The following is a 27,731-nucleotide window of genomic DNA, read 5'->3' on the forward strand; positions in this document are numbered from 1 at the left end:
AGTTATTGTGGGCATTGTTGGACTCCTTGGTTAGTGATTTTCCTTCTATAATTTTCTGTAAGGCTGGATTTGTGGCTACGTATTGTTTGAATTTGTTTTTATCCTGGAAAATTTTGTTTTCTCCATTTATAGTGAACGAAAGCTTGGCTGGAGATAGTAGTCTGGGCTTGCATCCATGATCTCTTAGTTTTTGCAGTACATCTATCCAGGACCTTCTGGCTTTCATGGTTTCCATAGAGAAGTCAGGTGTAAGTCTGATAGGTTTACCTTTATAAGTAACTTGGCCTTTTTCCTTTGCGGCTCTTAATATTCTTTCTTTATTCTGTATATTTTGTGTTTTGATTATTATATGGCGAGGGGATGTTTTTTTTTGATCCAGCCTATTTGGTGTTCTGTATGCTTCTTGAACCTTCATAGGTACCTCTTTCTTCAGGTTGGGAAAGTTTTCTTCTATAATTTTATTAAGTATATTTTCTGTACCGTTGAGCTGCACTTCTTCTCCTTCTTCTACTCCAATTATTCTTAGGTTTGGTCTTTTTATTGTGTCCCAAATTTCCTGAATGTTTTGTGATGAGAATTTGTTGGTTTTGCTGTTTTCTTTGATCAGTGTGTTTATTTTTTCTATGGTATCTTCAGTGTCTGATATTCTCTCTTCTATCTCTTGTAATCTGTTGTTAGTACTTGTTTCTGTCATTCCTGTTCGTTTACCCAGATTTTCCATCTCCATTCTTCCCTCGGTTTGTGCTTTCTTCATTGCTTCCATTTCATTCTTCATGTCTTGAACCGCTTCCCTAACCTGTTTGATTGCTTTTTATTGTTTCTCTTGGTTTTCTTGCGTGTCTTTGAGCGATTTATTCATTTCCTCTACCTTTTTGTTTGTAATCTCTAATTGTTTATGGCAGTTTTTCACCTCCTGTTTAAGGTCCTCTATTATTTTCATATAGTTCACTTTTGAGTCGATTTCTTCTATTTCTTCAGGGGTAGGGTGTACAATTCTTCTTATTTCGGGATCCCTGGTTTCTGGTGGTGTCATGTTGCCTTTCAGATTGTTGGAGGAATTCTTGTATTGGCGCCTTCCCATCTCTTCCTTCAAATGGAACCAGGAGAGGCCTGGTCTCTTGGTCCAGACTTTGCTGTGTTTGACTCTCAGGGTATATCTCTTCAGTGTAGAAGCAGGAATCGTTCCCGTCCACATGGGATTCCTCAGCAACCGTCCTGATGGGATTCCTCAGCAACTAAACAGGGCCGCCGGTAGCCCAATGATCCAGGGCCAACAGGATGAATGGAGCAAGTGGAGGGGGGGGTGGTATCCAGGAGCGCGCAAGAAGCCTGGCGCAGGAGCTGGAGGTGCCCGGCTCCCTTACAGGGGACCCTGAGGCCTGCCTGGCTGGCAGGCACTCACCGCTCTGGGTGGGTCGCCTTAGTTTAGGAGCTTAAGACTGTAGTTGAGCACTGGTCCTAGCATACAGCGGGGCAGGGTTGGGGAGGGGTGCTGGGGGTGCTGGGTCGTGCGAAAGAAAGACAGCCCTGCAGAAGGAGCTGGGGGAGGGGGTTTGTGCTCTCTTCAGGGACAGTCTGCCCGCCCCTGGGTAGCACACACTCACCCGTCCTGATGGGATTCCTCAGCGACTAAACAGGGCCTCTGGTAGCCCAATGATCCAGGGCCAACAGGATGAATGGAGCAAGTGGGGGGGGGGTGGTATCCAGGAGCGCGCAGGAAGCCTGGCGCCGGAGCTGGAGGTGCCAGGCTCCCTTACAGGGGACCCTGAGGCCTGCCCGTGAGAAAAATATTTTCAATAAAAGAAAAATGATTTTGTTGTTAAGAGTGCTGAGGTGGTAGAAGATAAAGAAGCTAGATATCAATCAAGGTTCAACTTTCCTAAAACCCAGTAGAACATGTTTTTTTTATTTTCTCCCAGATATAGTCAGAAGAAAGTATAGTGATTTTACTTTTGTAAACCAGAGACATGTGGTTCTCTAGTAAGTGTTTTTTCAACAGGTTTATTGTTCTCTCATGTACTTAGTCAAGACCATCTTTACAAAATAAGGTAGATTCGGCTACAGCTGTAGTTGGGGTGAGCTGTGATCAGGATTTTGTGATTGTCCTCACCTGGCCTTGTGGTCTATCGATGTCACTTCATACCCTCATGTGATGGGAGAGAAGCAGCTAGTTCCCTGGCCTCTTCTCGTTTGCTCTCTCAAACCTCATAGGTGCATATGATGTTTTGATCAAATTCCTTTGTACTCCTCATCCACCTCTCTACACACATATTTTTCCTTCCCATGTTGATGTTATTTTCTAAGCCTCCTGAATCCATTCAGTGTATTCCAGTTCAGAGCCATCTACTGGAGCTGTCTACTGTGAATATGTTTAGCCTCACAGGTATGGTATCCCTGAAGCAAAACTGACTCTGTAATCCTGCCAGTAATCATCAACTGCCAATAGTTCTCCAGCCGTGATGGTTGGGTTCATCTTTGTAGGTCTTCTGCATGCAGTCTCTGATGCTGTGACTTAATGTGTGCAACTGTGCTGATATGTTAAATAAGTACCGCTTTTCTGGAGTTAAGGGCATTGAAGCTTTGCCTGAGGGCTACACCTGCAAGATTGAATTACCTTCCAAAGGCTCCAGTTCCTAATATAATCAGAAAGAACAGAGGTTTCACAGTAATTTATAAGGGGTAGGAATGTTTCTCTAGTGAAACATAAGTCTGGTGAATTATTCTGCTCTGTAACACATTTATAGGAAATAGAAGTTAAAATTACTCATTAGGAAAATCAAAATCATACATTATTGATGCAAGAATAAGTTTAATACACGTGTTATGAAGGAAAGACACATTGTTTATTAAAATAGTTGTAATAAGAAATTTACTGTAAGAGATAGATTCTTGCTCCTTTTGAATAGGCTTGTATGTAGGAAATATCTCAGCATAGTAAATGTGGAGAAATTAGTAAAAGAGATATTCAGAGTTCAAGAAAAACTGTCTTCATTCAGTTAGGGTCTGTTTATTTTTAAGTAGTGTCTTAGTTAGGGTTTCTGTTGCTGCGACAAAACACCATGACCCAAAGCAAGTTGAGGAGGAAAGGTTTTATCTGACATACACTTCCATATCATAATCCATCACTAAAGGAACTCAGGACAGTAATACAACCTGGGCAGAAGCCATGGAGGGGTGGGTGCTTCTTACTTTCTTGTTCCTTATGTCTTTCTCAGTCTGCTTTCTTCTAACACCCAGGACCACAAACCCAGGGATGGCACCACTCACAATGGGCAGGGCCCTCTCCCATTGATCACTAATTTTAATAATACCCTAAAAACTTTCCTACAATCTGATTTTATTAAGGCATTTTCCCAGTTGTCGTTTCTTCCTCTCTAATAACGTTAGCTTGGGTCAAGTTAGCATAAAATTAGCTAACTTAGATAGGAACTTAAAAAAATACAAAACAAAGCTGTAGACCTGTGCTATAAACTAGGAAACCTCTAAACATGCCATTGTCATAGAACCCTTAAAGTGTGGCCAATACTAGCTAAGGCATATATTGACGTCGTTTAATTAGACATACTTAAATCAAAAGACTGTAAATTATCTCAGTAAGGTTTACATTGACTAATTACAGTTGAAATGATAATCTGAACAATATAAAATTTTAAATTTATTACGTAATCAGTTTGAGTTTCTTTTTACTCTCTTAAATGTGATTCTTAGAATTCTAGGTGTTAGATGCGACTCATATTTAGTTCGCACATTAGTTTCCCACAGCAGAATGTAGGTATTGACAAACAGAATCAGAGACCTCCAAACGATTTTATCAGATCAAAGTGACTAGTAATGCATGATCTCTCCACAGAACAATTCAATATGCGATTCATAAAACCTAAATTTATATCTGCAACAAAATTATACACTTACAAATGTGTTTCTATAGAAATAATAAAACAATTTTAAAACAGCACCATGAAGTTGAGTGAGAATACTGAATTTGATGCATGCTGTATACACTACAGGAGTTCACTGTGAGATACACTCTTCTATTCTATTCCTCTAAAATTATTCTTCTGAGGTACATCTTTTGTAGAGGAAGACTATAGTCTAAATTCACTTTCAATCAAATGTGTTAGAAATTCCAAAGTCAATTATTTTATTTCAAAGAAAACGGTACATCTTGACAACATTTAAAAGCATTCATAATTAAGACTTATTTGTTAAAAGGAATTTTTTTGGATTATGAAATCATTGGTTTTTACTGAACTCAATTGAATCTACCTGATTTTTTTTTTTTGGCTAAAACTGCTATTTTCATCATTTACAAATGAATTAAATACTCAATCCAATGTTATATATTAAGCCATTCTGCGAAAATTCTTTTATTTTTCTCAACTAAAAGCAATTCAATACTTATCTGACTTATTCAGTAGTTAAAAAAACAGTGATAATACTGGATGCACAAACTAATTTTAAATGTTTGCTGGCAAATATTATTATGACTGCATTTAGTCTAAGACTGGTCATTTTTCTAGCAGTTTGTAAATGATCTCATTGAACTTTACCAATATAAACTGCTACTGCAAGAAGATACTATGATTTTTGTGATGTTGGAATTGGCTCTTAGTGTTGTGAATCATGAGATTCCCTGGTATCTTTAGCAACAAAAACACATTGAAGTAGCATCTTCTCGTATCAAACTCTTATCATTATCATTGCAATGTTTTTCCCGATTTAATTCCTAATGCTGGATGTTTCATTTATTAATTTGAAATATTTCTTTACATTGTAGTAATATGTAGTAACATAGTAATAGGTTCTTACAGAAGAAGGTAGCGTTACAGGCAGCTGAACCATCTGATGTGGGTGCTGGGAACTGAACATTGGTCACCTGCAAGAGTTTATTTTTTTTCTGCTTATTTATTTTATTTTAACTGCTGAGACATCTTTCTTTCCCTGTCTTTGACCTAGTTTTACTGACTTCAAACTTTCTTTGTAAATCTGTCATAGCTGGAGCACAAGCATTCACATATGTAAAATTAAAATTTTTTGCTATGAAGTATATTTAAGCCACTCTCTTTTCATTCATTTTCAACATTTGTGAAGGTTATAATTCTTTATTGTTTTTAATCTTCATTAACACTATAAATGTGTGACTAAAATGAAGGTATAAATAATCCACACAATAACACGGTCATCCATTATATGAAAAACTGTCTTCAATTTCCTCTGCCACTTCTTTTGTCATTTCTACAAATTCATCAAACAAGTTCAGTATGGTATCTTTCTTATTTGGACTTCTGTCTAACATAAAAACCATAAGCTTTAATGATACTGTAAAGATGTTAATTTTTAAATCAATTTTATTACACTTATTGCTTTGTGCTTACAAGTACACTCTATAACACATAAACATTTTTTCCCAGAAGGCCAATTGTCATGTTCACTTGTAATCTTGTGATTTAAGATTAGGAGGAAGCGGCATGAGATTTTATTAATTTGAAACCAGTTGAAAAGCTGAACTCCACTTTTTCTTTTGTCAAGATTATCAATTTCTATAAATATCCTATATGTATTTTAAAGAATGTATGTTTTTACAAAGTTTTATATCTATGCACATAAGTGCTTTCTCCCCTGTTTATATCATCAAACTGTTAATAGTTAGTCAATACCTCTCTGCTATCTTTTACTTTATCTAGCATCTTCCAGTTTCCTAACATTGACTTCACTGCAGAAACATAATATTGGTGAACTTCTCAAACAAACCATGCCTGTGAATCATTTTTAGCCTTCTCATGTGAAATTCATAATGATGATTTATATACATTTTACATGTTCATTGGTCTGAGCAGAGCATCTTCTCATGTCTTTTTTCCCAATCATACCACTTTAAATTTTTGACCAGAGAGAAATCTCCAGTATGAATGAACAAGAGACATGTTTTCTCCCTGCTGTTGTTTTTGGTAATCTGAAATCTGATACATGAAATACTTTATGTTTTTCTTATCTTTTTTTTTTTTCTTTTTGGTTTTTTGAGACAGGGTTTCTCTGTAGCTTTGGAGCCTGTCCTGGAACTAGCTCTTGTAGACCAGGTTGGCCTTGAACTCACAGAGATCCACCTGCCTCTGCCTCCCAAGTGTAAGTCTCTGTTTCTTGAACCTTCTCATGGGCTCTTTTCCTTGTTTGTTTTGTCCAATTCCAAGTGATAGTTTTTGTTTTATCTCATTGTATTATGTCTCATTTTATTTTATTTACTTATTTATTTTATTTTATTTTATTTTTGGTTTTTCGAGACAGGGTTTCTCTGTGGTTTTGGAGCCTGTCCTGGAACTAGCTCTTGTAGATCAGGCTGGTCTCGAGCTCACAGAGATCCGCCTGCCTCTGCCTCCCAAGTGCTAGGATTAAAGGCTTGCGCCACCACCGCCTGGCTTTTTTTGTTTGTTTGTTTATTTTATTTTATTAGTATGCCTTAGAAGTATGTTTGTTTCCTAATGTGAATGTGAAACAGAAAGGGAGTGGACCAGAATGAATGGGAGGTGGGGAGATACTATGAGGAGTAGAGGGAGGGAAAACCATAAATTACATGTATTATGTGATTAAAATATTTTTAACTAAAGTAAAATTTTTCTCAAGATCAAACTTTACTTTTACAAAAAATAAAAGATAAAAGCATCTTTTTCTAAGGCATGTGTGTGTAAGTGTCTGTTTGTGAATGAGCTCAAGTTGTCTGGAAAATCCAGGTCATCTTCTCTTCCATGTTCTCTTTGCTCATTTATGTCTTCAACAGTTCAGTGATCTGTCAAACCAAGTCTGTAGAATAATTATAGAAATACTAAGAGAACAGGGTTAACAATATTATTCAATTTTCTCATTCTTAGTGAGTATTGATTTAAGAGTACATGTCTATCTATCAGTGATACAACTTCAGATGAAGGTTTTTGTCAATTCTAAACATTCAAAGTGGTTTTAAATTCAGTGAAAAACATGCGAAAGTTTGAAACTCTAAAATCACCTGGTGAAACAAAATTAGTCTGTCTAACCATCTATCTGTCTATGTATGTATGTATGTATGTATGTGTCTATCTATCTATCTATCTATCTATCTATCTATCTCCTTCCCTCCATCGTCCCTCTCTATCTTTGTCTCTCTTCTCTTTCTTCCATTCTCTCTTTTTCTACTCCCTAATACACACTTTTTCAAAGTCTCCATTCTCTTGAATGCTGAAATCATAAATGTTGTGCCAGGCTACTATTATTATTTTGTGAATTCATTATAATAATAATTATGCAAATAATGTGTTGATGAAGAGTTGTTATAAGAAAGAACCAAGGGATAAGTCAATAAAAATAAAAATACTAGCTGATTTTGAAAGATAATAGAAGACACTAGCTAAGTAGAACTTTAGATGCAAATAAATCAGTCAAAAGTGAAATAGGAAAAATTGAAATAGTGATCTTAGAAATTAAGCATATTATCAAATTACTTAAGACTTGGAAAGTCTTGGAATTGATAATATTTAAATTTAGAGAAGAAACCATGAGCAACCTCCTAAAAATGAAAGTTACAGTTATAATCAATAAATAATGTAAGAAAATAAAAAACATTCAGAATACAATACTATATTTTCATGTCCAAGAAAGACATATTCTTAAAAATTAACATCAATTGCCAGCTCACTCCAAATTTCCAAACACATACAATGGGAAACTTGCTTTTGATTTGAAATGAGCGAAAGTAATTTTAAATCATTTTATACAGTAAGCAAATAACTATTGGTAAAGGCATACCCACAAAAAAACAAGCATTCCAGGATAGAAGAACAAATTTACTTTCCACCGAATCATTTTCCATGTTGAATTTAGGCATCCTGCTGGTTTCATTGATTTTTGTAGAGCAGAGAAACCATACACTTGCCTGTTAAGGTTCATTTTATTGCAAGTACTTCTGAAGGATAATGTCCATGAACAACCAAACATATAATATAGTCGAAATTTTTAATCTTATCAAAAAAAGGAAAAAATAACTCCATTGCTCTCTTACAAATAATAATAAAGATAGAAGTGCTTAATTTAACAAAAATCTTTTTTCACTGAAATAATGAAATAAGTTTATAACTTATAAATTGATAAAATATAAAATATAATGTATAAATATTAACATAACCATTCTGAGATGTTATAAGTGGCAATATTATAGAATAAGTGAAAGTAAAAATAACGAATATTATCATTTTTTTCCTGAGTAAAATATTGTGTCAATCTACAAAATTGTTATCAACAAAAAATATACTTTTTTACACAGGCTTTCAGGTAGAACAGGCTGACCTTGAACTTAATATGTAGCTGAAGATGACTTTAAACTTCGGAGCTTCTTCTTCCATCTCCCTACAGACACTACACCTGGTTTTCTATATGAGAGAAGAAACCCATAACTCCATGCATGCTAGACAAGCAGTCTGCCAGTGTGGTGGATCTGTCAGACATCATCAGAGAAGTTTCTTTATACATGGATGATGGTTAATGCCAAAACTTACATTTGGTTAACCTACAGAGAATTAATGTCAATAAATTACTCAAATGCATATGTGTTAAGGGATGTTATTTTTAGCGGTCAAATGTGTGTTGCATTTGTTTATGCTGCATTTGTTTAATAATGGAATGATGTGTGATTAACTATGTAAAGATGTGTAGCATGTGTTTCATCTTGCCTGCCTAAAACACCTGATTGGTCTAATACAGAAATAAATGCCAATAGTTAGAAAAAGGATAGGCAGAGCTGGCACATCATCCCCAAAGGCCCAGAGACCATCTCAGGAAAAGGGACAAAAACATTCTAAAAGCCAGAGGTCATGAAGGATTGGAGAGAAACAGTGTCTTCTGGATTTGACATGATTGCAAAATATTTGTTTAACCAGGCAAAGATGTGTTACACTTATTTATGCTGCATGTAAAGATGTATTGCATTTGTGTTAATTAAATAAAATTAACCTAGGCTCAGAGAGGTGGGCTAGCAACTGCTTTGCACAAGTAGCAGGGAGGAGCTTAGCATGTTTCTTTTTAAGTTAGGAAGGTCTGTGGTGTGGAAGGGCATGGTTTCCAGATGTCAGCGAAGAGAAAAGGTAGCCAACTGGTACTCTAATTCTCTAAGCACACAGATTTGCACTCTAGCCTTTGACTCTTGAGTTTTATTAGAACTACGGAAAAATTTAGTTAGAACTCCCTTTAGTGGCAGCAACAGAGCCATTGTCTGGGTTAACAGAATTCCTCCAAGGCTATGGCCTTAGCAGTTGGGCTACTAGTCATGTCAAGCACAGCCATTGTGACAAAGGCAGAACAAGGCAACAGGGCTGTGCTGCTTATGCCTGTACAGCAGTTGCAGTCTCCAGCAAATGTTAGTAAAAAATTAGTATCATTCAGCAAATGTTATAGTATAGATTTGGAAGGTTGTCATGAATAGTCTACAAGTGATGGCTTCTGGGTTTTCTATACAGTTTTCTATATGGCTATGGCTGCTGGTAGGTGAACCATGCTTCAGCTGCTGGTCACACACTTCAGAATATGGACAATAAAATTAAAGCTAATATAAATATATATTGTATATTATAGATGACATTGTGAAATAAAAGAACACAAAGTCAAGATTAGGTATATGGGGGTGGATCTTGGAGAAGTTAGGCAAGGAAGTTTGGAGTGAATATGGTCAAAATACTTTGTATGAAGTTCTAAAAGAAGAGAAAGTTATTTAAAAATTGAGAGAATGATCATAATTTTATTCATTTCATTTAACTCAAAAATTTTAACATCATGTTGTATTTGTGACCTTATATGAAATTTGAATAAATGAATTAACAAAGCTTAAAATAAATTTAGTTAGGAGATTAATTAAAAGCCTGATTCATAATAATATTTTCTTCAAAGACATTTTTATAATTAAAGAAACTAATCTAACAGTATTCCTAGTTGCATGTGACTTTAGCATACTGACTTGAAAAATGGACTCAAACCCTCTTCCATCATTCGTCATGTCTTCAACATCTCAGTGGGGATGCACGCTAGGACTCTAGCCTTGTAAGGGTAAGGGTAAATGTAGACCAAGATGCTGGTGAAACACATAGGCATCCTCATGTATATTAACCTTCATCAGGCGATGAAAGGAGACAGAGACAGAGACCCACATGGGAGCACCGGACAGAAATCTCAAGGTCCAAATCAGGAGCAGAAGGAGACGGAGCACGAGCAAGGAACTCAGGACCACGAGGGGTGCACCCACACACTAAGACAATGGGGATGTTCTATTGGGATCTCACCAAGGCCAGCTGGCCTAGGTCTGAAAAAGCATGGGATAAATCCGGACTAGCTGAACATAGCGGACAATGAGGAATACTGAGAATTCAAGAACAATTGCAGTGGGTTTGTGATCCTACTGCACGTACTGGCTTTGTGGGAGCCTAGGCAGTTTGGATGCTCACCTTACGAGACCTGGATAGAGGTGGGCAGTCCTTGGGCTTCCCACAGGTCAGGGAACCCTGATTGCTCTTCGAGCAGATGAGGGAGGGGGACTTGATCGGGGCAGGGGGAGGGAAATGGGAAGCGGTTGTGGGGACAAGGCAGAAATCCTTAATAAATAAATAAATTTAAATAAAAAAAAATGAGATGTAACAGTAGAAATCCTGACTAGGGACACATCCCCTTCTTTGCCCTCACTCTTTTTTTCTGCCTTCCACTGAGATGACTAAAATCATGCTCCTCCTCTCAGCATCTTAACAAGAAACTGAATCTGTCCAACTCACTTTTGTTCCGTTTATAACTGAATTTTCAATGATCAATATAATGTACTCTATATTTAACAATATAATAATAACATGAGTTCTTTCCTTTCTGAATATGGGCTTTAAATTCTCACATGATTCAAAACAATTATACCTTTACAGAAGTTCTATGGAGAACTTACCCCTTATCTTTCAGATCAAGTACTTCAGGGAGAACAGACACAAAATATTCTGGATTTACCATGGATTAACTATAAAATCCCATGGATTCCAGATAACAGCATGGTATGCTCTGTTCTGGAGGATCTTCAAGTCAAATGATTTTGCCAACAGAAGTCAGCCCCATCCTGTACTTTGGTGGGTGCTTGCAGCACAGTGTGGCTCTGAGCATCCTGGGAAAGCAATCACTTCTGCAATGTGGGGCCTTTGTTCCTCTAGCTTCTTCAGCTCAGAGCTTTCACCTGCTGCTGTCATTCCCAGAACAACCTTGATTATAAGTGGCCTTAGCTGTAGGCCAGTGCTGAAGGTGTGTATTCTCCTGTCTTTAGCATATTTTTTCCAGTTGCTATTAATTACTGAGATAAAATGTGTATGCATCTCTCTCTTTCTCTCTCTCTCTCTCTCTCTCTCTCTCTCTCTCTCTCTCTCTCGTGAATGTGTGTGTGTGTGCATATATACATTCAGGTTCTATTTTGTTAGTAACTTAAATTAGTTTTAATTATTATAATGTGCCAGTGAGAAAAATTTTGATTTATCTTTTCCGAATTCTATAAAACCAGTGTTGTATTTTATTTGACACACTTCACAATGACTTATCTCACATCTCTTTAACTCACTTATCTTTAAATACATTTAAAAATCACAACATTTCCCAAATCCGCCTTAATTTTTTTTTCAAAATATACGTAGAAAGCACACACAACACTATAACATTGCAAGTAGGTCACATAGAACTCCCTGGAGGAAACACAAACTAAATCATTTTAATATGCTTATTACTTGAAGCCCATCTGAAATCTTATTAGTGCTAAGGATGTGGAAGCTTTATTCTCTTTCCCCTTTGGCTGATGACTTATTTACATATCAACTTCTTCCACGGGACTTGGAGAGGGCAATAAATGGGCACTGGATCAAAGAATAAAGTGGTATTCAGAAACGTCTTCTAATGGAGATCCTTCTTTTGTTGAATTACCAATTTGATGTGATCATTATGTCATGAGCTAATTGCTAAGTGGCAAAGAACTTCTGAATCTGCATTGTTCACGTCCGACAGGATCATCCAGGCATTGGACTTGCAAATGCAGCCTTTGGCTCATGGTGGCTTAGTGTAATGTGTGAAAATCGGAGATGGGTGTTTCAAACCAAGAAAATTCAACTCTGATTTCACATGCATGGAGAGCACTGACTTCTGTGACAAAGGGAACGCTTTATCCAAATCCCCTTTTCTATTTTAGTCGTTTGGTTAGTATTTTTTAAATGATCCTTTAGACAAAATGAAGGATTATGTGATAAAATTTCCCCTAAAATTTCATGTGTTTATCCGTAATTCTACTGGTAAAGCAGTCAATATGTTGTGGAACATATCATACACTGCATAGATGACCTACAGAAATGTACCTTCCCCCACACTCCACTTTCCTCTATTAATCTGCTTACAAATAAGGCAATGACAAATCAAAACAGTGATCTTCACTAAAGCCATGAAATAAAAATTCTTACCTAGTTACCTCATGTAGTAAAAGAAACTCAAATATTATTCTTCCACTGCTACTTGATGCCCAATATACCATTATTGTACTTAGTGACTCTTCATTTGGCAACTACAAATACATATGATAGAAGTAGTACTTACAGTGAAAATACTTACAAAATAACATTTATTGTGATATGCATGAGTATGCTTGTATGTGTATATATAAGTGTAAATATATATAATTGTAAAATTATAAGTATACGTAATTAATGTACTTATAAGGTTAATGGACCCTGCTAAGGCATAGATTTCACTCTGTTTATAGAATACAGTAGCGCCCCAGACAACACACAACTGTTTAGCAGATGCTTTTATGATGATACTTATACATAGACTAGATTAATACTTTGAATAATACACTTTGGTTTTATTACATATTCAGAAAGAAGAAGTACAATTTTATTTCCAATTATGGATAGATTAAAAAATGACAATGCAAATATCTCAAAATTGCTTACATTAGACTGTCCGAAAAGGATTACGTATATACTGAGTATATACGCCTTCTGATTATAAGAAAGGTTTCACATGTATATCTCATTTAAAATTTAGATGAGCCAATCTGAGATGTTTACTTAATTTTGGAAAAATCACCTGTCTTTTAGAAATTCAAATAATTTATCACTTTGCACTCACTTTGTACTCAGAGACATCTGCTTGCCTTGGCCTCCTGACTTTAAGGATTAAAGGCATTTGCCACAACGTGGGGCTTCCCAACTCTTTTAAGGGTCTGGTGTGGAGTTCCTAACAGGGCTTCACTGTGTATCCCTGGCTGTTCTAGAACTCACTTTGTAGACCAGTCTGGCCTTGAATTCCGAGATCTGCCTCTTTCTGTCTCCCAAGAGGTGTGATAACTTTCTCATTTCTTTGTTGTCTTTTACACCACAGATGTACTCGGTGTCTTTTGCCATTCACGGTGTATCAACACAAAGGCAATGCTTACTAGATTCTGAAATATTTTCTGATTTTTACTTCTAAATTTGTCTTACTGAGTTTGACTTGATGTTAATATTTAGAAACATACCTCTAGGAGTAATATTCTTCAACTTTTTTCATACATGTCCAATAAGATTATTTAAATTATAGTCACCATTTTCCCATGATATTTTCCAACTGAAAGAATCCAACTAATTTCAGTAATTTAAATTCTTTAATTCCTAGTTCCAAGACAGGAACCAAAAGCTACGGAGAAACCCTGTCTCGAAAATCCAAAAAAGTAAAAATAAAAATAAATTCTTTAATTCTTCATTTTTTAACTTCTAAAATCCTTAAATTATCATTTTCTTATTTCATTAACATATATTTTATGCAAAGATTCATCAAATCCTACCAGAAACAGCTTCTAGTGATTTACCAACCCCTTATATGTATATTCAGAAATTAATTTTTAATTAAATAAATAATCCATGCCTTCTAAAATATATCAATGCATAATTTTATATATTACAAAAATAGTAACTTCTAGAGGTATTCATATTTTCTTTCACTAAACGTCTCACATGTTTATTTATGAAACCTTTCCGACAACTGTATGTTAGGCATGCTTTTTTAACGGTTTCTTTCAAGAACGTATTTCCCTGGAAAGATCTCTTTGCAGTTATTCTATGTCTATTTCAAAATAGTACAGCATTTGATATAGGAAAGGAAAACGCCTACTGTAGCTCTGAGTTCCTGTGAATAATGCCAACAATACATTATTTTTTTTTCACACAAGTTATTTGCCCTGTACGTTCAGTTTTCATGATAGTTTCAGCTATAAGGTAGAGGTTTATAAAAAATCAAGTGTAGGTAAATTTTCACCACCATGCTTTTGAAAATCACTTTTATTTCCACACAACTTTCTTGACTATTGTGTCAGAGTGTTTGAAAGATACATTGTTATAGAATGTATTTTAACAATGTAAAGATATATTACATTTGTTTATGTTGCAGAATATCACTTTAACTACATGAAGGTGTGTTACATTTCTTTACGCTACCTCTGTTTAATTATGTAAAGATGTGCTGCGATTGTTTCACCTTGTCTGCCTAAGCCACCTGATTGGTCTAATAAAAAGCTGAATAGCCAACAGCTAGTCAGGAGAGGGATAGGTAGAGATGTCAGGCAGAGAAAAATAAGTAGGCGGAGAAGAGAAAAGAGGGAGCCAGAAGCCAGGGAGCCCCTAGCCAGAGAGACACTGGAGGAAACAGGAAAATAAAATACAGAGAAAGAAAGATAAAAGCTAAAAAGCCCTGAGGCAAAACTTAGTTGAAGAGAAATGGGTCAAGCTATGAGAGTTAGCATGAAATGAGCTTATTACGGTAAGGCTGGGCATTCATAACTCGTAAGAAGTATCTGTGTCCATGATTTGGGAGATGATTGGCGGCTCAAAGAAAGCTGGTACACTACATGGGCTCATTTGTTAGCTAATTTTTCTTCTATTGTTGCTGTAGGTCTTCACAATATCTTGATTATATATTTAGTATTGGAATTGATGCAATTAGAGTAAATTCTTTAAGCATATCCTGTCTCAATTAATTTTGCTCTGTACAAATTTTAGAATGGTTTATCAGTTTTCTTGTGAATTCTTTTGAGGATACTGAAGCTGGATAGAGGCTGCTCACACCAATCTGTGGAAATATCAGCATTCATAATATAAAATTGACTCCATGCAAGAGCATGTGGTGATCTTAAGTTTTCTGTTTCTGTTCCTTTCTCTTCTATTCCCAAAATAATCATGATCTAAATATAGAGTTTGATGTGAAAAACTTGTTGCACAGCTCTCAAACACAGACATCTATTACCATTGTGTAATAAATGTGTGTTTCTGAAACTTTCCGTTTTGAAAGTTTTGCTGTTTGTCATTGTTCCACTAAGAAAATTTGCTGGATATTTGGATATTGATTAAATGTCAGTGATTAATCCTCATTATCAACATGGCTGGATTTAGAATCATCTGGCATGTCTCTGAGTGTTTTCATTGAGTCACAGAGGTTTAACTGTAGAGGAAATGTGGTCAGAGCCAACCCACTTGTCAAGGCTCCTTTTCTAAATCACAGACGACATCTCTCACTGTGTGGTTAAGTTGCATTAAGGATGAGGCCTCTTTTTGAGAATTTTTATAATGTCATGACTCCATTTCATAAGGTCACAATTCTGGCAACCTAGTTATCTCTTTCCCAAGCCTGTGTACATTTGTCCAACATTGTGACCAATTTAGAGGTGTTTTCTTATCTGAATCTGTTTTTATTATTGTGTATCTGTAATTATTTACTGTCCAGGAGTGCTTCTTAAAATGCTAAGTGCTTCTTAAAACCTTAAGCAGTGCCATTTCTAGGGGAAATACGGTACTACCTGCTTGCCCCACCCAGTCCAGCATGGCAGAGCTCTTTGCTGCCTCTGAGAGCCATGCACAGTGCCCATCTCTAGGCACATAGCTGGTCCATGTTGCTACCAAGGAAGCTATAGCATGTTCCTCACAAATCGCATTCAAGTGCTTGGTCTTCTGAAAGACCCAAAGGTCATGCTGGCAACACAGCCAAGAAAGCTTGCATTTCAAAATGGTGTGACATTTTTCCTGCTATTGCTGAATCAAGAAAACTTCTCTTAAAAGAGCTGCAGCATACCACCAGCAAGCAAAGCCAATTCAGGAAAAAAAAATGTAGCTAAACTTTGTTTTTAGTGTGTAGAATTCCTTTGCAAGCCTTCTCAGGTTTGAAGTGGATTTTAGTTGGCCACATGGGCTTGTAAGGAGGTCACTTGTTTGTTCCTAGCCACTTAGCCCTGAAATAATCACAAAGAAACTATATATTTTAAATCACTGCTTGGCCCATTAGCTCTAACTTCTCATTAGCTAACTCTTACATATTAATTTAACCCATTTCTACTAATTATAAATATTAAGTATTTCCACATGGCTAAAGTTCTGGCATCTGTCTCCACTGGGGCTACATGGCTTCTCTCTGACTCTGCCCTTCTTTCTCCCAGCATTCAGTTTAGTGTTCCCCGCCTACCTAAGTTCTGCCCCATCAACAGGCCAAAACAGTTACTTTATTAACCAATGTTATTCAGAGCATACAGAGGGAAATTCCACATCACTCTAAAGGGCAATAGATATATGTCCCTCATACATTGAAAATTGGTTTTTATTATATTTAGTTTCCATTATCCAGTATCCCATGTCATTTTATTTTTCTTTGATTCATGATCTGAATGTTTATAGTTTTAAAAAATATCTTTCCTTTATTCATTTCTCGTTCAGCCCCTATGTGGTCAGAGACCAGTTTGTTGCTACCTTCTCTTTGAAACTCACATAAACACATCTTGGTATATTCTACTCACTTGTTAATTTTTTATTTTATTATATAGGGCATTTTTCTATGTTAAATGAAAATGTAGACTTATTTTTATATTTATTGAGTTATTTAGTTATTCTCTCTTTTAACTTCAGATATATGTTTTATCTTAGTATGTAGCAATAAAAAAAGAGAGAATTGGAACATTCAATAATGTTGGAGTTTTTTCTCAACTTGATCTGTAAATTCAAAACAATCCAATCAAAGTCTCAGCGGGCTTCTTTTTAGATGTTGTGTTGACAAAAATTATTCAATATTTATATGGTAAGATGAGGTACTAAAATAATGAAAACAACTGTTCATGAGGAAAGTGTGAAGTCTCACACTGCCTGCTTTTTGAGACCGCTGCAGTAATCATCCCACCATCATCGACACTCGGACAGGCATGGTGATCAATGAAACCGAGTAGGGACTTCAGATTAGACTCAGAAAATACAGCCAGCTGATTTTCGCCCAAACACAAATTAAAAAATAGTGCGACTCCGTATGCAAATAAACAAAACTAGGTACCTGTCACATTTTATGTCAAAAATGACAAAAATGTAGATTGCTGAACTAAGTGCAAGATGTAAGCATGCAAATTTTTACTATAAAAATATAGATAAATATAAATTTTAATGAAGTTTGATCAAAATATTTTTAATTGGAACTCTAAAATTAAACAAAATGACAATAAATCTATTCAAAAATTTTAAAATATTTTGCTTTGCAAAGAAAACAGTTACAGAAACGAAGCACTGAGCAAATAAAGGAAAAGATTTGCAAATGGTGACTTGCTTGGTAAAGGCTTGTGTGGTGTGCATGTTTGTATATATATGCACAATATATCTCCAAGGAATAGCACGAAAGAGGGAAAAAATGGCTTTATAGTCTTCCAATAAATAACAGGTGACCCAGGCTAACATCAACAATAAGCTACAGCAATAGTTTAATCGCCTATGTAATGAAAAGACCATTTCCCTTGAAAGCAAAGAAAGAGATATCTTGATTGAGGGAACCATTATGGTGCTATCAGGAACCATGACACTAGAAAATTTCCCAGACATCCACAAGGATGATACCAGTTAATACTCTAAGCAATAGAGGATAGGGTGCCCAAACTGGCCTTGCCCTGTAGTCAGACTGACAGTCTTAAATATCACCATAGAACTTTCATCCAGCAACCAATGGAAACAGAGGCAGTGACCTGCAAGGGAGCAATGGACTGATCTCCCAAAATCCAGTTGAAGACTTGGAGGAGTGAGAATATGAGCAAAGAGGTTAAGACTATGATGGGTACACCCACTGAAATAGTTTACCTGAGCTAATGGGAGCTCACCAACTCCAGCCAGACAGAAAAGGAAACAGCATAGGACCAAACTAGACTCTCTGAATGTGGGTGACAGTTGTATGGCTGGGGCAGACTGTGGGGCCACTGGCAGTGGCACCAGAATTTAACCCTACTACTTGTACTGGCTTTTTGGGAACCCATTCTCTTTGGATGGATACTTTGCTCAGTCTGGATATAGTGGGGAGGGCTTTGGATCTTCCCCAGAGTAAAGTGCCTTACTCTCTGTGAGGAGTGGAAGGAGATGGGGGCAGGGGGTAGGTGGAGGCAATGGGAGAAGGGGAGGGAGTGGAAACTTGGATAGGTATGTAAAATTAAAAAAAAAGATGTTTGTTTTCTTTTTTAAAAAGAGGGGGAAAAAAAAGACCATTTCCCAACCCGAATTTAATTTTGCACAACCCAGTTTCCTTCCTAGATTTGCCAGCAGGAAATCTGCATCGGCAGCAACAAAAGCTTTTCTTTCATTCCTACTGAGTTCCCCTTTATTATTCATGGGTGTTTTCATGAATAAACATCTTATTTGTCTCTTTACCTTGAGTAAACATGTCTAAGTTCTATTCTGTCTTGCGTAAACTTTCTAGAAAAGCCAAATGACATTTGCTTTCAATGTAATAATTGGTATGTTTGTGTTTAAGTTCACTACAGTGAGATTTGTTTTCCAACTCTAGAGTAGACTGATATTTTCACTATTCCATTCTGTCTCCTCTGTTGATTTTTAATCATTTCTCATTTGGTATTTATTTATGTGGTTTCTCTGACGAATTTTTAATTTACTATAGTGTGTCTTCGTAGTCTACCTTTTACTTACTATGTGAACAATGGGCAAATCTTAAAGAAGTAAGACTGAATTACTATTCTTCTGTTCTGTGCACCCTCACCATTGAATTCTACATATGATATGACACTAGCATCAATGCAGATATTATTAAACCATATGTGGTCTTTATATCCATTTGCAGAGCTGCTGCTGCTTCTCGTGGTTCAGACAGGGGTGTGTTGATTTAAGCCCATACTGTTCTGTTACTTGCATGACTTTTAGTCTGTTACAGGACATATGTGATGCAAAAGAAACCATTAAGCTTTTGTCTCTATGAAAGTGTCTTGTTTTACCTCCATCTTTAATAAATAATATCTGTAGATATAGAAGTCTCATGCACAACAGTTTTTCTAATAAATATTATTTAAATATCATCACAACATTTCTCGCCTCAGTCTTTCTGGTGAGCAATAGGCAGCACTTTTATTGAGCTGAATGTAATGTCTTTTGTTTCCTACATCTTTTTAGTATAATTTTCTTAGAGCATATGACTCTTTTGTCTGTTGTTCATGCTTTTAGTATTCAGTTAGATAATTTTCCACTCACCTGAATGTAGGTCAATAATTCTCGATTCTTTCTTCTGCTGTTCAGTCTGTTTATAGGCTTATAAGAGGAATTCTTTATCTCCGTTTTTTTTCATATTTCCTATTCTTTTTTGACTGTTTTTATGTTTACCGCTGTTCATAGTTTCCCTTCTCCTCCTACTGCCTTTTGCACATGGTGTTCCATGCATTTTCAATAGCTACTTTAAAATATCTGGCATTTCAACAACATCTTTTACAAGTTTTTATTATAGTTATTGTTAAATTACTAATTGATAATTCATGTATTTTGGGTTGATTTTCTCTGAATTAGTTTCATTAGATTCTGTCTTCACTTGTCCAGCAATGTTTGCTTATAAAAAAAAAAGCAAAAAAATCATTAACAGTATATATAAACACATACATACACGTATGCACACGCCAGCACATACACAAACACACACAAACACACACACAAGACACACATATACATATGCATACACACACACACACACACATTTTGCTTTGCATTAGTTACTTTTCTTGTTGTTTGACAAACTTGACAATACATGACCAAAGAAACCTGAGGAAAAGCTCCTTTGGGTAACAATTCAAGGTTAAGATAAATCATAGAAGGGAAGAAGTATTAATGACAGGAGGTTGAGGCATTATTTCTGTAGGGAGCACCAGAGATAGCTGAATATTGATTCTTAACCCATGTTTTACTTTTTATTCCACCTAGAACCTCAGCCTATGAAATTCTGTCCCCCTCATTCAGGTTGGATATTCTCACTTTATGGACATGTTGAGAGATTTGCCTCTAAGTTGATTCTAGATCTTATGTAGTTGACAATCTAGTTTAACCACCATATATGTCTGGGAAAACTATATTTCTGAGTTGACCCAGTCTTCGGGTGATCTGGGTCAATTATTTGTCATTGCTACAGTTAGGTTCATTTCAATATATGTTTCAAGCTATTTGAGAGTTTGTTCACAAATGTTCCTTCTGGGGGTGGAGAGATAGCTCAGAGTTTAAGAGCATGTACTTCTGTTGTGGAGAACCTGGATTCCACCCCCAGTACAGGTATTATGGCTCAAAACTGTCAGTGACTCCAGTTCCAATGGATATTATATAAATCACCCTCTTCTGGCTGCCTTAAGAGCCAGGCATGCCTGTGCTACACATACATGGATATAGGCAAAACACTTAGACAAACAAAAATTAAAATTAAAAAAGTCTAAGAAAATAACCCAAGCCCACAATGTTCCTTCAGCAAATAAATAAGAGACTTGCATGTCTGAACCACCTTTGACTCTCTGTGCTAAATGGTCATATTCACACACTTTGGAGAAGTGTGTGTGTGTGTGTGTGTGTGTGTGTGTGTGTGTGCATGCAATGTGTATGTGTGTTTTTGGTGTTCATACTCATTCATGTGTACACGTATTTCAGGTACATGTATGTGTATACACATTTTCTTGAATAGACCCAAGATTGGACTTGAGTGTCTCGCTCTGCTTTGTTTTACATTAGTGTTTGTAACTTACTGAAAACCGGAGCTCATGAATTCAGAAAGACCATCTGACCAGGGAGCTTCAGAGATCCTCCCATATCTGCCTCTGTAGAGCTAGGAATACATTATTAGGTCATCATGCCTGACTTTTCACATGGCTGCTTTACATGCAAACTCAGGTCTTCAGACTTGGATGACCATCTGTTACTGAGCATCTCATCTTCAAACTTCTGAGAATTTTCATTCATCTTCCTTTTCTCGCTTCTAACCAGATGACTTATGTTTTGTGTTCTTTGTAAGACTCAGCATGTCTGGAGTGATTCCCTCCAGTGTCCTGTGTGGTCCTCAGACGTCAGTAATCTCTGCGTGTCTCGCTGCAGTGTAGGGTTGAGAACAGGTGTTCTCAGTTTAACTACTTTCTGAAGACAAGAAACAGGTGACTAGGCCAATTTCTCCTAACTACCTGTCTTACTCTCATGCCGCTTGCCCACTATGCTAGTGCTTGATGAATGCCTGAATTGTCTATGCGATTCTCTTGGTGTTCTTGTCTTCTGCAATCGGTGCCTACACATCCAAACCTCACATGGAAAATGTACCAATTCTTTTCTGCCTACTTTCTTTCCAGTGAAATTTCAGGGATGCTTATGAGTTCAGATAATGCAGATTTTACTTTTTTGGCTGTTGGCATCTTATTAAATAATATAAGCATTTTCCCTTAGTTGTAGCTATTGTGTGTTTCATTGTGTATGAGAGCATAAATGGGCCCGTTCTGCTCTAGACTTCGCTAATTACTTTGTGAGTTATAATTGAGAGTGTTTCTTTACATGCTCAGAGTACTGATGAGCTTAAGAAACTATGATTCCTAGTTTTTTCCAATTCTTTGTGTTTCCTATGTGGAACCACTGTCTTTTTTTCCCATTATTTAATGTGAACCAATAATGCCTTCATAATTACCTTTAAACAATAGTTCAAGAATGTTCTTTTGAATTGTAAGAATATGATTTATTGTATTCATAAGAGTTTATTATTTGCGGAGACTGCACATTCATTCCCTGCCACCCAGACTTGAAATAATCACACAGAAACTGTATTAATTTCAACATTTTTGGCCCATTATCTTAGGCTTCTTATTGACTGACTCTTACATCTTAACTTATCCCATTTCCATTATTCTATATTTTACCATGATTGACAAGGTTCTGTCTGGCAGCTCATGCTTTTCTCCTTCAGCAGCTAAATACTATGACTCTGTCTACTTTCTCTTTACAACTCTGTTCAGAATTCCTGCCTTGCTCTATTCTACTCAGTCTATGGACCCAAAGCAGTTTCTTTACTAACCAATGGCAATAAAACATATTAACAAAGTACAGAGGGGAACCCCACATCAGTTTATGGGTCTTATAAATCTAAAAGCACTGAGATGTAAATTGTTGATATTTCTCAGCATATATAATACCTAGATTTTTAGTTTGCCATGTCTCAGTAGTAAATCTAATTTGCAGTGGCTGAAAAGACTAACATGGCTAACTGTCAAGAGAAAATTCTGACTTCCCTTCAAGAGTAAAGAGGAATTTTTTCTATATGTAAAACTTGAACAATATTACTCTAGAGCTTAGAGTAGATGAAGAATTCTGAAGTGTAAGTACAAAAGTCTAGGTAGGATTAAGGTAATTATGCAGACATGAAAAGTCACATTGAATACAAAGATTTATTGCTTAAGCCTAATCCTCAGGACAATAGAACACTAGCACAATTCATTGAAATAATGAAGGGTCCATTCCTTAGGCCTTATGTAAAGCAATGTTTAAAGCTTAAGAGAAGCTAAAGAGTGTGCTTGACATAACCTGAATATTAAATACTATTTCTACTTTTGAAGATATCCATTTGAATATAAGCTTAATATCTTCAGATTATAAATTCATAATAGCTAATGAATTATTTTATTAGGTTAAATTGTATTCATAAATTCCCCCAATGCACAAGCACCCAAGGGCATAGTAGAGTTGATACTACTATATTTCGACAATACATTTCTAATTTTACTGTATTCCTATTATTCAGGATACCTCTTAAATGCATGCATAGAAGCATATTAAAAAAAAGTAAAAATTCTTGCTTATCTCTGAGTACAAATACATGCATACTCATTAGTTAAGGTAAATACTCAGTGATTAAAATACTGATTGCTCTTCTGGAGGACCTGACTCACATGGTGCCTGAAAACTATCAGTAACTCTAGTTGCAGGGGATCCAATCCCTCTCTTGCTTCTCTAGGCACTGAAACTGTATGGTTTACAGGCATTCAGGAAGACAACTTATACACATGAAATTAAGTAAAATAAAACATATTTTAAAACATCTGATGAACACAAAGTACAGATTATAGTTATATCAAAAATAAAAGGAAAGGAGACAAATTTTATTTTGCTAGGTATGTGCCTGGTACTGTTACACCAATACTTGCCTTAAAACTCTCAATACATTTTTGAAATGGGTGGTTCCACGATCAGCATTCAACCTGAGTCAGACACTAGTAAATGTTTGTTTCAAAATAGGCTGTTGTTGATTTCTAATTTTATATTTAAAGGAGAAGCATTGTTATGGCAGGATCAGAAAGATAAATAGATGGGGTCTGACTTCAAAGACACTAAGTTTCTTCTAAAATCCCAGAAAACGGAGTTCAGAAGAGAGAAAGTCATCAAATAATAAAATTCTCTCAGGGACCATCAAATCAGCTCTTGGCCAGAGAGAATGGAGTACAAGCACACTGGCAAACTCTCACCCTGGTCATCTAACAGTGAAACAACTTGAGCTGGGATTGAAAATTACCAAGCCACTGATGCCTGTGGCTTGGAGAATCAATCAAATGAGGTATAAAAATGCCTCATATTAGAGCCAAGGGACTCTTTATAAAATAAACTTTGATTAAAATTCAGCCTAGAAATCAGCAAGAAGCTTGACTATCCCCCAGCAACACTCAAGGCAATGAAAGAGTTGTCTGAAATTTATATACGCAGCTACCAGATAGTGAAGAAGTAGGAAGACCTGCGATTTAAAGATACTGGATTGCCCTAAACTACCACATGTTTGGAAAAGACAACATTTTTTTTTCTTTTCCCAAACAATGACCTTCTTAAGCTACTGTCTGATGACAGTCATTAGGAAAGTAATTAAGAATCAGATTTAGATAGGTGAATATACGAAATTCAATCTAGGTATAATAAATCTTTGGAATGTGTATGTCTTAAAAATAAGGCTACATATTTGGATAGCATCTTTTATTGATACCATTAAATGTAAATATTTGAATAAAGTAATTTTGACACTAGAATTTATTATATAATAAACCACATAGTCCCTAGAAACAGATATTTTGTTTTATAAAATTTAAAACACACATTTAAGCACAATATATAAAACCAAGTGAACTAAATTATGTGAAAAGTATCCTACATTTTAAAAACTCTTTTAAATATAGTTTTGAGATAATTAGATTTCAAACCTATCTTCTAAGAAGAATTCTTCCTTCCCTCCCTCCCAACCTCCCTCTTTCCCTCTCCCTCTCTATTCCACGAGGTTATATCACCATACATCTCAGGTTGGCCTAAACTCTCAATCTGCACATCTAGAATGCATCAACCCCTGTTAAAAACCCAAGACCCCACAAAGTTGCCTGAAGCCAGGTATTGTGGATTCCAGAAGAAAAGCAGCTGACCCTTATTTCAGACACCCCTTGGATACAAAGACACAACGGCCCAAAAGTTGTCTGAGGAAAACTGTTGACCTCCTGATGCATCCTTCTTTCCCATTCTTTAGCCTTATCTACGAAAAGCCCACCTTGAATCATGCAGTCTCCCTTCTCTTGAGTTGTCATCATTGATTGAGTCCAATGACCTCACGCTCACATGGTCAGAGCTAGAGAACCTCTCTGGTATTAAGTAAAGCCTGTTTTAGCAGTTTGAGGTTCACCTTTATTGTTTTCCTACACGCTTAATTCTTACAGCACTTGCTCAGCCTCCCCGAGGACTGGGATAATCAACAGGTATGACCATACTAGGCTTAGAAGGTTATTTCAATAAAACAAACAAACAAAAAAAAAACTTTGCCTCTACACATCTGCTTCAGTACTAAGCGTTGGTGTTTTCAAGTATGATTCTACTACAACATGTATGCCAACATAATCAGTTCTAATACACTGTCAGTACTTGTTTCTTTTTCCTCATAGATAGAACTTTGTCTAAAAAATACTATTAATTGTACATGTTTGTGAATCTAACTGAAAATTTCATTTTGGAACTCAGGGGAATTTTCTCATACATAACAACAACAAAAACAAAAAACAAAGAACAAAGGACTTTCATTTCCTTTACCACTGAAGCAGCTCCTCTTTCATTATGTGGCTGACTGCAATCAGCATTCTGAGTTCCAATCAGTGTTACTTAAGATTAGTTTGGTATGTAAAGCACAGGGAGCCAAGGGTAATAAAAATGACTGTTAAACATGTACGTTTTACTCTTAATTGTAAAAAGATTCTGACAAAATTTCCATGATTGGAGCCGCAGTTTAGAGAATTAATAAAGCACATTCTTCCATGATGCCAGGTCACTTTAAAAGCTTCCATTATAGGCTGGCTGTGTGATAGAGAAGGATTGCTTTAGACATGGTCATGTTAGCTTCGTTCTGGAAAACATGATGAGAAATAAGAGACAAAGAAACAATTTAAAGTTGAATATCTCTGGTCAGAATTTCATAATTTGACAATAAGAATCCACTAGGGTTGACATACATAGGCTTTATTCTAAGCAGTCATTAGACAAAATAAAATTTGTTTCTACCAGTTATACTGATATATACTGATAGTATACCGATTATACTACTTTATTTCTTCAAATTTCTTCCTTTTGTAAACTATCAAATGACTCACTGCTTCAGCCACCACAAACTCAGAGGATTTCAATCAATAGAAGGATGAAGAAAGAGCTATCCTCACATACTCTCCCTTTGTACCTAAGAAAATACTGTTTTCAACTAAACCTCGGGGTATTTGTATTTGCAACTCATTGGGCATAACTATGTCTCATAAACACCTGTAATAGCAAGAACAGAACATATGTAAAAGCAAGGACAAATAAAGCAAAATGAATTTGCCTTGCATAGCTAAGTCCAACTAGTTTTAACTACTAGCTTAGGAACATTGGCGTTAAACTGAAATTTCAGCTCTGTTCATAAACAAAATTTAGGAATAGCTACCCGTTAAGGCAGTCATAGTGTTTACCACTGTAGCAGTATTTTGCTGGTATAATGTATAACTTTGATGGAATAGATACTAAAATAAGAAAATAGCAAAAAACTTTGTAAATAGTATAAGAACTGAAAATATAGCCCAGCCGCAGTGGTGCATGCCTTTAATTCCAGCACCTGGGAGGCAAAGGCAGGGAGATCTCTGTGAGTTTGGTCAACAAGAGCTAGTTCCAGGACAGGCTCCAAAGCTACCGAGAAACCCTGTATTAAAAAAACAAAACGAAACGAAACAAAGAAACAAAAAAGAAAATAAAATTATAAGTGAGAAAATATATTTCTAAATATTTACTGAAAAAGATGTTTATATATGTTATAGACTTTTCAAATTGTGATAAACCGAATATAACATAGAGATAATATGTGACATAGGTCAAATTTTTAAAAAAAATAAGTCAAATAGTTTTTGAGAAAGTAAATATAAGAGAAAATTAAATAACCTAAGAACTCATCTTTGGAATAAACATGCAAATAAAAGCAACAGAAGATACATGATAAGGCAAAATTAATTACCTTTAGTGAACTTAGGACAATTTGAGAATTAAGCATATTAACATAAATTAATACATTCTTAAATTGATTCAACCCTATGACCATGACCCTAACTTGCAGGCACCTGTAGAACACAGATTTCTGTGCCTCTTATAGACAGTGATATGACCTAAATTCCTACAATGCTGAACTGCCAACACTCAAGGAGTCCAAAAATTTATGAATGTCTTCCACATACTTTTGAGAATCTATAGCCAGCTATCTTCTAGCTCTCTCATAAACTTGCCTATAGCCTACCTAAGTGGTGGTGATTTGAAAGCCTATTCACACATCCACACTGAATGTGTTTTTTTCTAGTTTGTTTTTCTATTGCTGTGTTAAACACCACTACCGTAAGCAAGCTGGGATGAAATGGACTTACTTATTTTACAAGCTGCGATCCATCATTGCGGGAAGCCACGTCAGGAACCAAAGACAAACAATTGAAGCAGAAACCATGGAAGAATACTGCTTAGCAGCTGACTCGAAGGCTCACATTCAGCTAAGGCTCACTCATGCTCAGCCACCTTTCCTATACAGCCTGCTTAGGGATCGTACCACTTACACCTGGCTGCGTCTCTCTATATCAATACAAATCAGGGAAATATCTCACAGACATTATGGTGGGTCAATCTGGTGGACACAATTCCTTAATTGAAATTTCTTCTTCCCATTTATGCCTAGGTTTGTGTAAAGATGAACTAGACTAACAAGTACCTGCCTCATGACCGAACAAGTACAACTGAGCGGACCCCAAACCTTAAAATATGGGTTAACAGAAAATAGAAATTTAAAATTCTACCTAACAAAGGTGGGACAAACCAAAGACTCTGCAAAAGTCCAGAAACACATGTGCTGTCACAAAAATACAGGACACACACACA

The sequence above is a fragment of the Microtus oregoni genome, unplaced genomic scaffold, assembly GCF_018167655.1.
Source record: "Microtus oregoni isolate MIOR12 unplaced genomic scaffold, Mior012 000009F_ref0000495, whole genome shotgun sequence".
In the NCBI taxonomy this organism is placed as follows: domain Eukaryota; kingdom Metazoa; phylum Chordata; class Mammalia; order Rodentia; family Cricetidae; genus Microtus; species Microtus oregoni.